The sequence below is a fragment of the Grammomys surdaster genome, unplaced genomic scaffold (assembly GCF_004785775.1).
Source record: "Grammomys surdaster isolate TR1022 unplaced genomic scaffold, NIH_TR_1.0 211, whole genome shotgun sequence".
Taxonomy (NCBI): domain Eukaryota; kingdom Metazoa; phylum Chordata; class Mammalia; order Rodentia; family Muridae; genus Grammomys; species Grammomys surdaster.
The window spans coordinates 199,122-211,881 of record NW_021604656.1 but is presented as its reverse complement, the minus strand read 5'-3'; the positions used below and the strand labels follow the sequence as shown (position 1 = coordinate 211,881).

Below are 12,760 nucleotides of genomic sequence, written 5' to 3'. Positions count from 1 at the left end.
ATTGGGCCATTACAGAAACGTTTGAAGTTCTATCCTAATTCTAAATCAAAATTTGCTTAATAACCTTTTTCAATAAAATCATTCAAACAGCAACTTTAAAAGTCAAACACTAATACAATATAACCCAAAGCTACACTAATTTGATACTGACAAGCTAAGAAATGACAGTAGGAAAATAATGTCTTTGTCTTCTGAAGGCAGAAATGTTTGTATGTAGAGTGAGAACACAGTGACCCCAACCTACATCTCTAATCTGAGGAAAGGCAGGGTTTAGACACGGGAGTATAGCTCAACCCCAAGAAGTACAGTACAAGGCGACACACGGTGACGCTGTAACAGACAACACAGGCAAGTACTGTCAAATGTCTCAGATTCATTCATTCACTGTTTCCCTCTGAATGTTCTTGGTCACAACACACTCAGAAACCTATTAACAACCCGCATATTCAGTTCTATGACTCTCTATAAGAAGGAGTCAAACTTCTAAAACAGATGTTCTTCACTACTAATGGAAGTATCTACTAGCTACTTTTCTCACATCTTTGGGGGAAAGGGGAAAGGGCTGTCAGTTTAGATGAAGGAAAGATTCCATAACCTTTAGTTCACTCTCTCTAATAATAAATACTTAAAAGTACCACCTTATGATGGTTTGTATATGCTCAGTGAAGGGAGTGGCACTATTAAAAGGTGTGGCCCTGTTAGAATAGGTGGCCTTGTTTGAGTAGGTATGTCACTGTGGGTGTGGGCTTCAAGATCCTCATCCTAGCTCCCTGGAAGCCAGTATTCTGCTAGCAGCCTTCAGATGAAGATGTAGAAGGCTCAACTCTTCCTGCACTGTGCCTGCTTGAATGCTGCCATGCTCCTGCCTTGATGATAATGGACTGAACCTCTGAACCTGTAAGCAAGGCCCAATTCAATGTCCTTATAAGAGTTGCTTTGGTGTCCTTATAAGAGTTGCTTTGGTCATGGTGTCTGTTCACAGCAGTACTAACTAAGACACACCAGTTATCAAAATGGAATAAAGAACCTAAAACCTCAGCCTAAGAATTGGTTTGAGAAAATGATATTCAAAGGTGGAAGCAGTCAGTCCTAAAGTGGAGGCAGGAGGATCAGGGGTTCAAGGTCAGCCTGGTCTACACCAGACCATGTATCAAAATCCAAGAAGGAATAAGATGAAATTGATTCTCACTGAACTTCAGCAGTAAGGGATAGAGCGCACAGCTACACACTGAAGATTCTAGTTTGGAGATCTCCATTCATTTTAAGTTTGTAGACTGATTTCTGCATAACAGCAACTGGTCAAAATATTTCAGGTTTAACTAATTAATCTCATTACCATTACAGTTAAGAATTTTTCAGACGAGGGGGCTGGTGAGATGGCTCAGCAGTTAAGAGCACTGACTGCTCTTCTAGAGGTCATGAGTTCAAATCCCAGCAACCACATGGTGGCTCACAACTATCTACAATGAGATCTGATGCCCCCATATGGGTGTCTGAAGACAGCTACAGTGTACTTACATATAATAAATAAATAAATCTTAAAAAAATGTTATAAAAAAAAGATTTTTTCAGACGAAAGCCAGATAAATCCAAAATGAAATAATACTGAGTTAGTATTTATAGAGAAAGAGAAAATGAAACTTCCCGCTAAGGAAAAACAAAGTGCCTTTCAGTAAGAACATGGACGGCCACACTGGGGCACTGGGGAGAGCATTCTGACCTCCTGACTTTCAGTGTATCTGGGTACCTCATTTGCCACACACAAGGAATGATCCTGATCAATAAAGCAAGGTCCTTTCTCCCATAAGTGACCCGTCTGGACTGAAAGGCATGCAGGGAGTCACTGTTTAGCACAGGAATAAACAGACAGTGCTTTACATTAGTCTCTCCTCTACTCTGCCCCCAAATTGTGCTCAAAGTCCCATCCCTGTACAGTCCACCAAGATCTACTTGAAAGGCCACAACAATGCCTTTCCCACTAAGAGCCCAGTCACCAAGAGTTTTACTCTAGTTTTTAACTCTGTTTCATGTCTTCTTGCCTCTCTTCCTCTTGTTACTGGTAATTCCCCAAACCCCATTTGAACGCTTTTCCTAACTTAGCCTCAAAGTAACCAGAAACCAAACTAGTCACCTGACACAGTATACAGAACAGAGAATGTAAAATATAGCATAGGACTGTAATTCTAGCATTTCCGAAGCTGAGGTAGGAGGACTGCTAATTTGATGCTAACTTGGACTACACAGCAAGGTCCACACACCTGAGCTACATAGAAAGAATCTGTCAAAGAAATGAATGCCATCAGTGTATTAGCGCTACACCTGAGATGTACAAAAACTTGGCCTTGGGTATCTGTGAATCACCTTGTACAATACACAAAGCTGTATGTTTCTTTCGTAGGTATATGTTCTGTCCATAATACTCCGACACTTCTCTCAGATTTTTGTTTGCAAAGCGGTAAGACTGTACAATCTTCTGATGAGTCACTCCATTACATGTCTAGAAGATTGGTGGAGCCGGCTGTGAGGAAAACACCAGAAGAGGGGGCAGAGGTAGGTCCCTGTGGGTGGACCAGAGAGCCCAGTCCCACTGGCACAACAGTCCCAAGGTCTCCAGCTCTGTTAATTCTGACCACACGCCACTGGATCTGACTTTTAGGTTTCCAGTGCTGTCTAGTCAATACCCTCATCCACTGTAGTGTTCTTCAGGGTTAGACTTCACCACTACAGTCATGAAGCAGAGAGGCTGAAGACCCATGTGAACCCCTCAGGAGATCCAAAATGGGGCCAGTAATATTTTCTCCTACAGAGCTGGCCATAGAACTCAGGAGATAACCTTCTCTTCCAACAACCAGAAAGCAGTAAACAGCTGACTAGGGTGGAATTTCTTGGTAGAGGAATGGCAGAAGTAACTCAAGCTCTAGTAAAGTAACTCAAATGAACTCATTGGTTCACAAAATCCTTTGGTCTGCTGGTGCCCTTTCTTAACTGGGATGAATACACCTCAGGAATCTCTCTCTACGTCTCAGGGAAGCTGTATAACATCCATCAGTTGCATCAGTTGCACTACCACCATCAGCCACCCAAAACAACACCTGGGTTAAATCTTTCCACCCTGAGCCCATCATCATGATTTGTAGTGTTTTAACTTTACCCAAGCTGCACTGCACTCCCAAATCTCCTTCCCAGTTTTTCTGGCTTGGATTGGCCATGAGGCAGCCTTGCACAGGAACAGGAGTGTGCAGAAGCAGTACCATGGCTCTGCACACTGCACTGATTTCTGACCCAGGCACCCTCTAGCTTCTCCACCTCATCAACTAAGTGTAGGTGCAGGTTGGTGATTGTCTTGGAGACCCTCAAAGTCAGTCACCAACACAGAAAATAAGAAAATAAAAACTGTGATTGTTTACTCAACCATCACCACATGGTGAATATCTATCTGTAGAGCGGACTAAGACACTCACAGCCCTGAGTTCCTATCATTTAACTCAGAACCTAAAGAGTGAACTAGGAAAGTAATTAGGGCAAAACTAAAACAATCTCTGCTTTTATAGAGTGCAATCTTTTCGAAGAAAACTAGTCAAATTTATTAAGCAAAGTACCACTCACTAATTTTGAGAAGAACTAGGAGTGTGTACTTCAGTGAAGCCAAGAACAGGAGAAACCTGTTGATGACTGTAGCAGGTACTGGGCACATTAGCATCTCCACTCCAATTCACACCCAACAGCAAAGTAAGGCTTGAGCAAAACATCATTGAAGGAAGATAAGGATTTTTAAAGAGAAAAGCAACAAAAACCAAGATCCCTGAACTTCCCCTAAGAAGGCAGAAGGAAAGGTACACAGGCTTCCTCCAGGCAGCTTCAATGACTAGTGCAGACTGAGGCTGAAAACACGCAGTGCAAACGCCACACCGCCTGAGTAGCGTTATGAAATCCTGCCCTTTGCTGCCCAGAACGGTAATTACCCTTCTGCCCACCTACCTACCTATGCAGTCCAACTATCCACACATGAATCACTTGGTAGGCACAGGGGCTCTCAGATCCACACTACTGCAGAACCTGCAGGCTCATGTCCCAATTTTTACTTAGTAAAAGTACAAATACAGTAATGTTGTCAGTTTGGCTACAAAGAAAAGTTACAACATAATTCCTTTAGAAAAAAAAAAATTACGTGGAAATTCTAGACTTAAAGGGAAAAACGAGACAGCAAAAAAACAAGTATGCCGCCGGGCAGTGGTGGTGCACGCCTTTAATCCCAGCACTTGGGAGGCAGAGGCAGGTAGATTTCTGAGTTCGAGGCCAGCCTGGTCTACAGAGTGAGTTCCAGGACTGCCAGGGATACACAGAGAAACCCTGTCTCAAAAAAACTAAAAAAAAAAAAAAAAGAATCAAGTATGCCAAAGTTGTTTGTTAGGCTCTATGGTTAAGAGTGAACCGTCCAGGACTGTGGGGATGACTCAGTACCTAAGAGCCATGCTGCTCTTACAGAGGGCCCAAATTCAGTTCCCAGAACCTCCATAGGGTAGCTCACAACTGCTGGTGACTTCAGGGGATGTGATGCTCCTTCTGGCTTCCACCAGGAACCACAAACACATGACATAACAATACACTATAACACAAACACATTCCTATATATAAATGAAAATACAAATAAACCTTTTTAAAAAAATCATTAGATTTAATTTTTTTAAATTTTCTTTTAAAAACTAGACTCATGCTAATTTTGCTGTTGAACCTCAAACTGCAAAAGTTAGTCACAGTAAAGAGCCACTGACTGAACTCGGATGAAGGCAAGCAAAATCAGCCTTTCCACATGACTTCACCATGGGTCCCCAGAATTGTTGACATCAAGCAGCTCATGGCGTAAAAGAAGGAAATTAAAATACGTGTGTTTCTGTTTTCAAAACTCAAACACCAAAGAAGGAACAGAAACATATTACTGGGGCAGGCAGGACAGATGACAGACCAACAGAGATGGTACAACAACGACTTCTGAAAACTGTTCTGATTTCTGAATTACATTAATGTTCACAGGGATATGTGACATGGGGGAAAAAAAAAACAACCAAAAACACAGTAAGAAAATTAAAGCAGGCGTCATGCAATGGCCGGGTCTGCAATCCCATGACCCTGTCTCAAAAAGCCAAACATTACAAACATTATATGAACCTGAAAAGACTAAGAAAGGATTTAATTCAAATAAACCAAACTTATACCCAACTGGAACTTTTTTCAAGGAAACTTTTATTTGTGTGTGATGTGTGTATTCTCATGACACTGAACATGTGGAGGTTGATTTTTCCTTCTACTGTGAGACATAAGGATGGAGCTCAGATGGTCAAGTTTGCCTGAACAAGTGCTTTTACATTATTTACCAAGTTAAGTAATATTTTTAGATGGCTTTCTGGTTCAGAATATCAACAATACAATTATGTTCTAAAGACATAAATATTGTGGAAAGCCCTGATGCTGTTTGTATTTTGATGCTAATTTAGTTTCCCCAGGAGGGGCTGCCTGGGAATCACTACGCTGGACTTCATGTGACCCTTCTAATGAATAAAAAAATCAATCACTGGGCTAGTAGGCAGGACTTCTGGGTCAGAGAGAGGAAGAGAAGAGGCAGGAGAGATACAAGCTTTTGGTCAGGGACAGTGGAAGGACAAGATGTAGCTACTAGTGACCCCCCAGTTCCCACTGGAGAATTTAGATTTATTATGGCTTATAAGATTGGATTCTAGTTGTTGCGCCCAGCGATTGAGTTACCTTTGATTCTGAACTAAGTCTGATGTTTTCCTTCACGCTGTGGCTCGAATGGGTTCCAGAGAGAAAGGTATGGCAGCAAAGCATAGGTTTGCAAGAGGTGTACCCCAAAAAGCCATGGGAACTTTGAAGCCAGGGTTTGGCATTATAGCCACCCGCCAGTGGGAACTTAGTGAGGTGGCTGGAGCTCTGAGTCAGAAAGTCTCCACGAGATGAGAACAGGCTGGCCATGCCCGCCAGTGCCTAGCCAGCCAGCCCACCAGGGCCTGCTGGCGTAGCGTGAACTGCATTTTTTAATATTTCCCGAAACACACAAAGAACACAGTCAAACAACCTACAGCTGCTCTACTGACTAATTTTATTTTCAAACGACTATATATGCAATATGGGAGAACGCAATTGCATCAATGTTGCTAAGACTACACATTTCAACATCAAAGAAAAAAAGTTGATTTCAATGTGAAACCTTGAAGTACTAACCTTGATTCCACACAGCATCAAAATAGTGTGTGTGTGTGTGTGTGTGTGTGTGTCCCTAGTCAGTTCAATGGAAGCGGGACAGTAGCAGTTGCAAGGACATAACAGAACTCTGACAGCCCTAAAGTCTCCTCCCAACCACAGGACTAACGGCTTCTTTTCTGCTGCTGTGATAAAATACCCTGACAAAAGCAACTTAAGGGAGAAAGGTTTATTCTGGCTCAGAGTTCAAGGAAACAAATGCAAATCAAGGTAGCGGGAGGCTGAAGCTGCTGGTCACAGGGCCCTGTGACCCACAGTCAGGAAACAGAGATGAATGCATCTGCTCTCTGTTCCCTTTCTTCATTTCCACAGTGCAAGATCTCAGTCAGGGACCCATGCCAGCCACAGTGGGTGGGTCTCCTCACAGCAGTAACTTCATTAAGATAATCTTGCACAAAACTCAGAGCCTTTCTTCCAGGTGACTGTAGATTCTGTCATGATGATAATTCCCAGGAACCATCACAAGTAGGAAAAAGAATATTCTTTCCCTATCATCTGTGTCAGGAGCCAACTCAAGCTAGTTGTAGCAATGTCAGTATACAATAAGACTGACAAACCCAACATAAAACATAAAGTCTGGATTTTACAATGACTGCAGGCAAAACAAACAAACAAACAAACAAAACAAACAAAACAAAAAACCCTACAGATGTGGGAGTGTAAACCTGGAATCCCAACACTCAGCACTTGGAACACAAGTTTGAGTCCAGCCTAGACTACGAGAGAGCCTGACTTTAAAAAGGGAGGAGGCGCCTGGAGAGATGGCTTAGTGGTTAAGAGCACTGGCTGCTCTTCCAGCGGTCCTGTGTTCAATTCCCAGCAACCACATGGTGGCTCACAATTATAACAGGGTCTGATGCCCTCTTCTGGCATGGAGGTGTACATGCAGATAGAGAATTCATATGATGAATAAATCTTTTTTTTAATCCCTTTAAAAAAAATCAAAGTCTTTTGTTTAATTACTTAGTAGTCTCAAGGCCTTGTTCAGCACAAAGCCTGATCCTCATTACTTAGAAAAATAACAACCTTTGGTTTTTCACTTACTCTGGCAAAATGTGACTAATGCCCACACTGAATAGATCTACTTCAACATGACATGAACATGCTGGTGAGTTCAGACCAACTTCCTAGACTCAGCTGACTTCATCACTTCTCTAAGAGGCCCACCCACCTTTCATGCTGCTCTAGAACAGAAGTCTAGTCCTGGTCCTATGTTAATATGGTTTCCTGTCCTAAAAAATAAGCACCTGGCAACATGTGGAGGCTTGTTCCTTTAGCCCCAGCACTTGGAAGGCAGGCAGATCTCTGTGAGTTCAAGGACAACCTGGTCTACAGAGCAAGTCTCAGATTATCAAGGGCTGCACAGCTGTGGATCCATGTTCTGCCCCACTGCTGGGGTGTGGGACACACTGTGGCCAGGGAGGCAAAATGCAGGGAGTGCTTGGCTGCCTGGTCTCCCTGTACCTCAGCCATCTGGTGCTGGGCCTTACGGTAGTGTTAAGACACCACTCAGGGTGGGAGAACATAGTCTGAGATAGAGGCCGAAGCTGGGGTCTCCTGACCCCCAGCACCCAGTCGCCACTGGGGTGCTGCAGAGTCAGGAATGAAGGATTGGGGGACCCTCGGGCTGTGACCGTTGAGGGCCTGTGGGCTGAGGACAACAACAAACCTGGGGCACTTCCACTTAGCTCATCAGTGAAGGTAGGCAGTTGTCTGGAAGCACAGAGAGGCCTTCCACAGGAGACTTAGTGCTGCTCTGTAGGCCTTTAAAGGCCTTCTCCCAAGGTGGTTTTGATGGAGTAGACAGTCCATGTTTATCCATACCGTTAATGGACTGTTCATCGTGGAAAATGGACGAATACCAACTTCCCAGAGTGGACCAGAGACTTTGCAGGGAGGAACGACCAGTCCAGGAAGGGAGGCTTATTGGCTAAACCCTCAGGGCCTCTAGGTACCTCATAAGCATGGAGAAATCAGTTTTGGGATACCTGACCTACATGGGGAGTGTGATCACGTGTTCTAGGTCAGGAATCTGGCAGGGAGCAGGGAGGCACCTATCATCTCAGGTAGGTATCTGAGTGCTGGGGTCTCAGACTGGCTCTACCTTACCTTAAGTTTCCTGGCATGGTCCACTGTCCCCCACACAGTGAGACATTGTCTCAAATAATACCAACTACATTTTACTATAAATAAATAAATAAATACCAACTACACTCATGTAAAATACAGTATTCAAAATCTGGCCCTAAATTTGTTCTCATACAAGTATCAGACACATTAAACTACAGGTGTTAACACATCTCAGTGTCCACTGGAGTTACTATGTGCCAAGAATGAACTGTAGTGAACTTTGGCCTGCTCCTGATAAGGTATTTAAGGCCTCCTGAGAGTAAAGGTAACTTCCACCTGGAATTCAAAGCGTGAATGGAAGGATACTTCCTCTCCCTGAAGACTACTAACTACCACCAATGTCAACTTCGTTCCTACTGTCCCACTCGCCATTTGAACTTCTTTTCTTTCCTACTGCACATCTTCCTCTTCTCATTCTTGGGTACATAAATCACTGTAAGCATAACTGTAACTTCCCTATAAACCCTTTAGATTGTAAAGGCAAACTTCTTATTATGTACCTTAGTCCTACAGGACAATACTATGTTTCTAAAGATTTGTTTTTATCTAACGTTCATGGATGTTTTGACTCTGTGTGTGTGTGTGTGTGTGCGTGCACGCCATGTACAAGCAATGTCTATGGAGGCCAGAAGAGGGCAATTGAGTTCCTAGAACTGGAACTACAAATCTGTGAGCTATCATGTGGGTGCAAGGAACCAGATAAGAGTCCTCTGCAAGAGCAGCAAGTGCTCCTAATAGCTGAGCAACCTCTCCAGCTTTGACTCAGGATGATTTTAAATTAGGTACCCAGTAAAACCAACTTAAACTAGATTCAATTCGAAGGTACTTCCAACCAAGCTGTTTACTTAAGGACACAGACAAAACAGACGCAAGTAACTGTGGCTGAGCTGAGAAGGAAGGGGAAGGGATCAACATTGACTTGTCCAGCTGTCGTTTTGGAACTACACGGAAGAACTCTACAAGTCACTATAGCCTGGAGAAAGAGATGCTTCCTCCCAGGCTGCAGCTCAGGGGCTGAAGGCTTTAAATCTCTCCTGCAAGTGTATGCCCAGTACTGCACAGAGGTTAGTTCCACCCAGAGGGCAAGGTCCTCAACTACGTTTTCACAACACCAGGCTTCCAAACTGAACAAAGCAGCTAGAAAAAAAAAAAAAAGCAGCGTCTCATTTAGGAAGAGAGAAAGAAAAACATTTAGCTGCAAATACTTGTTTTTAAATATCCTCCATCAAACTGAGGTTCTACTAATGAGCATGCAGATAGCCTTTCCAACAGCTAAGCATTCCACAACGATAGATCTGTGAGATCTGTGTTGCCTGAAACTTTCATCCACCTGCCTCCTCCACCCCTTAGTACTGGGATTACAGGTGCATGCCATGGCTGGCTCCCTTCATGTTATTTCTAACACAGTAGAAAAAAAAATGCTGCAAATAATTGACAATACAGTCAGTCCAGGTGTAACTGTGTTAGCTACCCCAAAGACCAAGCTCTACCAAAAAGTTTTTCTAAGAGACTCTTACAAATGGTAAGGGTGCAATTTTGGATTTAGGACCACCCACAAAACAAAGAGGCACACACAAACCACATCAATCCCACATCATCCCTCTCTAATGGGAGGACGACTACCTGAGATACAGCATAAGAATGCAGTCAAATAAAAAGTCCAGAGGCCATGGTCTTCAAGTTCAGTCTTGCACCAGACTCCCAGAGATCAAAACAGAGTCGTGAGTCCTACGGAAGCAGCTCAAACTGAAACTAAGTGGTTATTTGACCTTCAGAAAAATCAAAGACAACAACCAGACTTCCCCAGCAGGCCATTTCAATCCACAAGACAACAGCAGCCCCTCCGTGAGGGCGCTCAGTTTTGATTCTTGGCAAACCCCATCCAAGTGATCGGATATGGAACTGTTTTTCTATTGAGTTCTCCGGGTCTCCACTTCGAAAGGGAAGTAACTTTCAGTCCACCAATCCCTTTCATCCTTTGTTTTCAGCCTTCTTCTGCCCCATAAAAGGAAGTTCCAAGCTCAATAACAGCAATATTTTTCAGGGTTCCCAAAATGAAAATGTGAATTGTGATCCTAAGGAGAGAGGAACAGGGCACCTCATCCCTCAGAATGACAGAGAACAGCAGAGCCTCGGGCACAGGGCTTCCCCATCATATTGCCCCTGCTCTGGAGCTGGCAATTAAAGACACTACCTAAACAGCCAGCCCCGCCTCTATCGTCAGATTGGGGGTATGTGGTGGGGGTGAATCAACAACACGAAAGAATGCCTTCATTCCCTAAAACCTACTCTATTTAAGAAACGTTTACATGGTAGCCACTTTGTTGGAGTCCATCATGTGCGGGGGAACTGCTATACTACTGACTTCTGACTTTTTGAAACCGGATCTTAAATTATCCAAGCTGGCCTTAAACTTCCAATCCTCCCCAACAGTTGGGGTTACAGTCCTGTCACTAGGCCTGATGAGGAGTGAGCAAGTGTAAACCCTGGATGTGGAGTGCAGGATAGCAACCCCACACTATCCTATGTAAGAGACAAGCAGCATCAGACCTTAGCTAGCCCACAAAGTCTTAGAACATCTCCTTTGAACACTAAAAGTGGGCTTGACTAGAGAAATTCCAGAGTGAAAATCTATCTTTAAAAAACCTTAAGCATGGCTCAGCAGTTAGGAGCAGCAATGGCTATTCTTCCAAAGGACCCATGTTTGATTCCCAGCACTCACATTTGCCTGACTCCAGACCCGGAAGTTCAGAGCCCTCTTCTGGACTCCTTAGGCACCAGACACACACGTGGTACACAGACAAAAATGCAGACAAAACAACCATACACATACACTCAAAAATCCTAAGAATAAAAAGATGGCCCCTCACCGGTGGGCTTGTACTCCAGGCTGAAAGAAGGATACTGGGTTCAAGACCAGTCTAGAGTACAGGAGACCTCAAATTAATTTAGACTGAAAGCCCTTTTGCTTGATCCATTTCTTAGGAATTCCAGTAGGACTTTAAGCTAATTCCGTTTTACTTATTGGAAGAAACACTACACGTCTTTATACACATAGCAGAAAACGTTAATACTCAATTATCAAATCCGATAACGGACATCCTGTATATCCTGTTCGCCCATTAATGCTGAAGGGGTGAAAAGGAAGGCTAAAGATGCGCCTCCTCTCTTCTATCTTTCCAAAATTTCACCACCTCAGGAGTGTGCTCAGGATGTGTAGGTTAAAAACGTCTAAGATCCGGTTTCATTTTCACTCCCTAACAAAAGCTATGCAGAAGGCAATTACTCTCCATCAATCCTTTCAGGCTGCAGCTTCTTCCAGAAAATTCCAAGGAAAGTTAGTGAGGCATTCGCATTTCGATACGGATACCATCTTCCTCGCTAGTCACACCGAAATCCTTTACAACACTTAAACGTATCTTGTATAGCTTTTGGACGTACACGATAAATAAACAAGCCTTTAAACCAGAAGTAAGACTGCACACACACACACACACACACACACACACATATACACATATACACACACACACACACACCCCGAAAAACCCTTACAAAACCCGAAACCCAATTCGCTGATCATCGAGACCAAATCAATATAAAAACAATTGCGTAAACAAACTTTGAGATGCGCATGCAACGACGTGGATGATTGAAGCCATTTCTCAACCCAGCACCCCCTACTCCCGGAAAGGCCCAGAACGCACCATCCGTGCAGGAAGCCGCCAGGGACCGCGACCCCCGGCGCTGCGCAGTATCCGCACCGCACATCTATCCGGCGCATTCCGGGAGGCAAACCCAAGGTCACGCAGGCCCGCGCCCCGAGCCCCCCAGGCAGGGCGTCACCGGAGTGACCCGCCGCGGGGGTCCCGCCACGCCCCTCCCCCGCCCGGTTACGCAATGCCCCCGCCCCCGCCCCCCGCCCGGCACGGAACAAAGCGCGCGGGAAGCGGCCGCGGGGCTGGGGCAGGGACCCCGCGAGCGCCATGTTGGCGGGGGCGGCGGGGACCGGGCGGGGGCGACGAACAAAGGAACTCGCGCACGCCCCGGCCCCAGCCCGCCGCACCCCGGCCCCACCGAGCCCGGCCGGCAGGGGGCGCTGAGGGGCGCCGCCCGCGGACAATGCGCCCAGGGCCCCGCGGGCTGTGCTCACCTGGGTCCCGGCGCCGCGAGGCCCACTCGCTTTCCCCTCACCGTCCTGCACCCGGCCCCACGCGCGTCTCACCTGTCGGCCACCGAGGCTGCCCACGGGGCCGCCGTGGCTCGCTCGTGCTCCCCGCCGGCCCAGCCCGAGCCAGACGGCGCCTCCCCACCCCCGCTCCTCGCCGCGGCCGCCGCCCGCCCCCCGGCCGCC

The 12,760-nt window shown here is 45.4% G+C and overlaps 1 protein-coding gene across 2 annotated transcripts in view; it reads right to left on the bottom strand.

Moving 5' to 3' along the window:
- Spin1 (spindlin 1) overlaps window positions 1-12,693 on the bottom strand; it is a 47,999-nt gene extending 35,306 nt beyond the window's left edge. Inside the window, exon 1 of one of the 2 annotated variants that reach the window (XM_028772096.1) lies at window positions 12,632-12,693. The gene's annotated coding sequence lies outside the window, so the exon portion shown is untranslated. Of the gene's footprint in view, window positions 1-12,113; window positions 12,210-12,631 lie in introns of those variants that run through there. The other variant, XM_028772097.1, reaches the window with a different exon arrangement.
- Window positions 12,694-12,760: the final 67 nt, after the last annotated feature.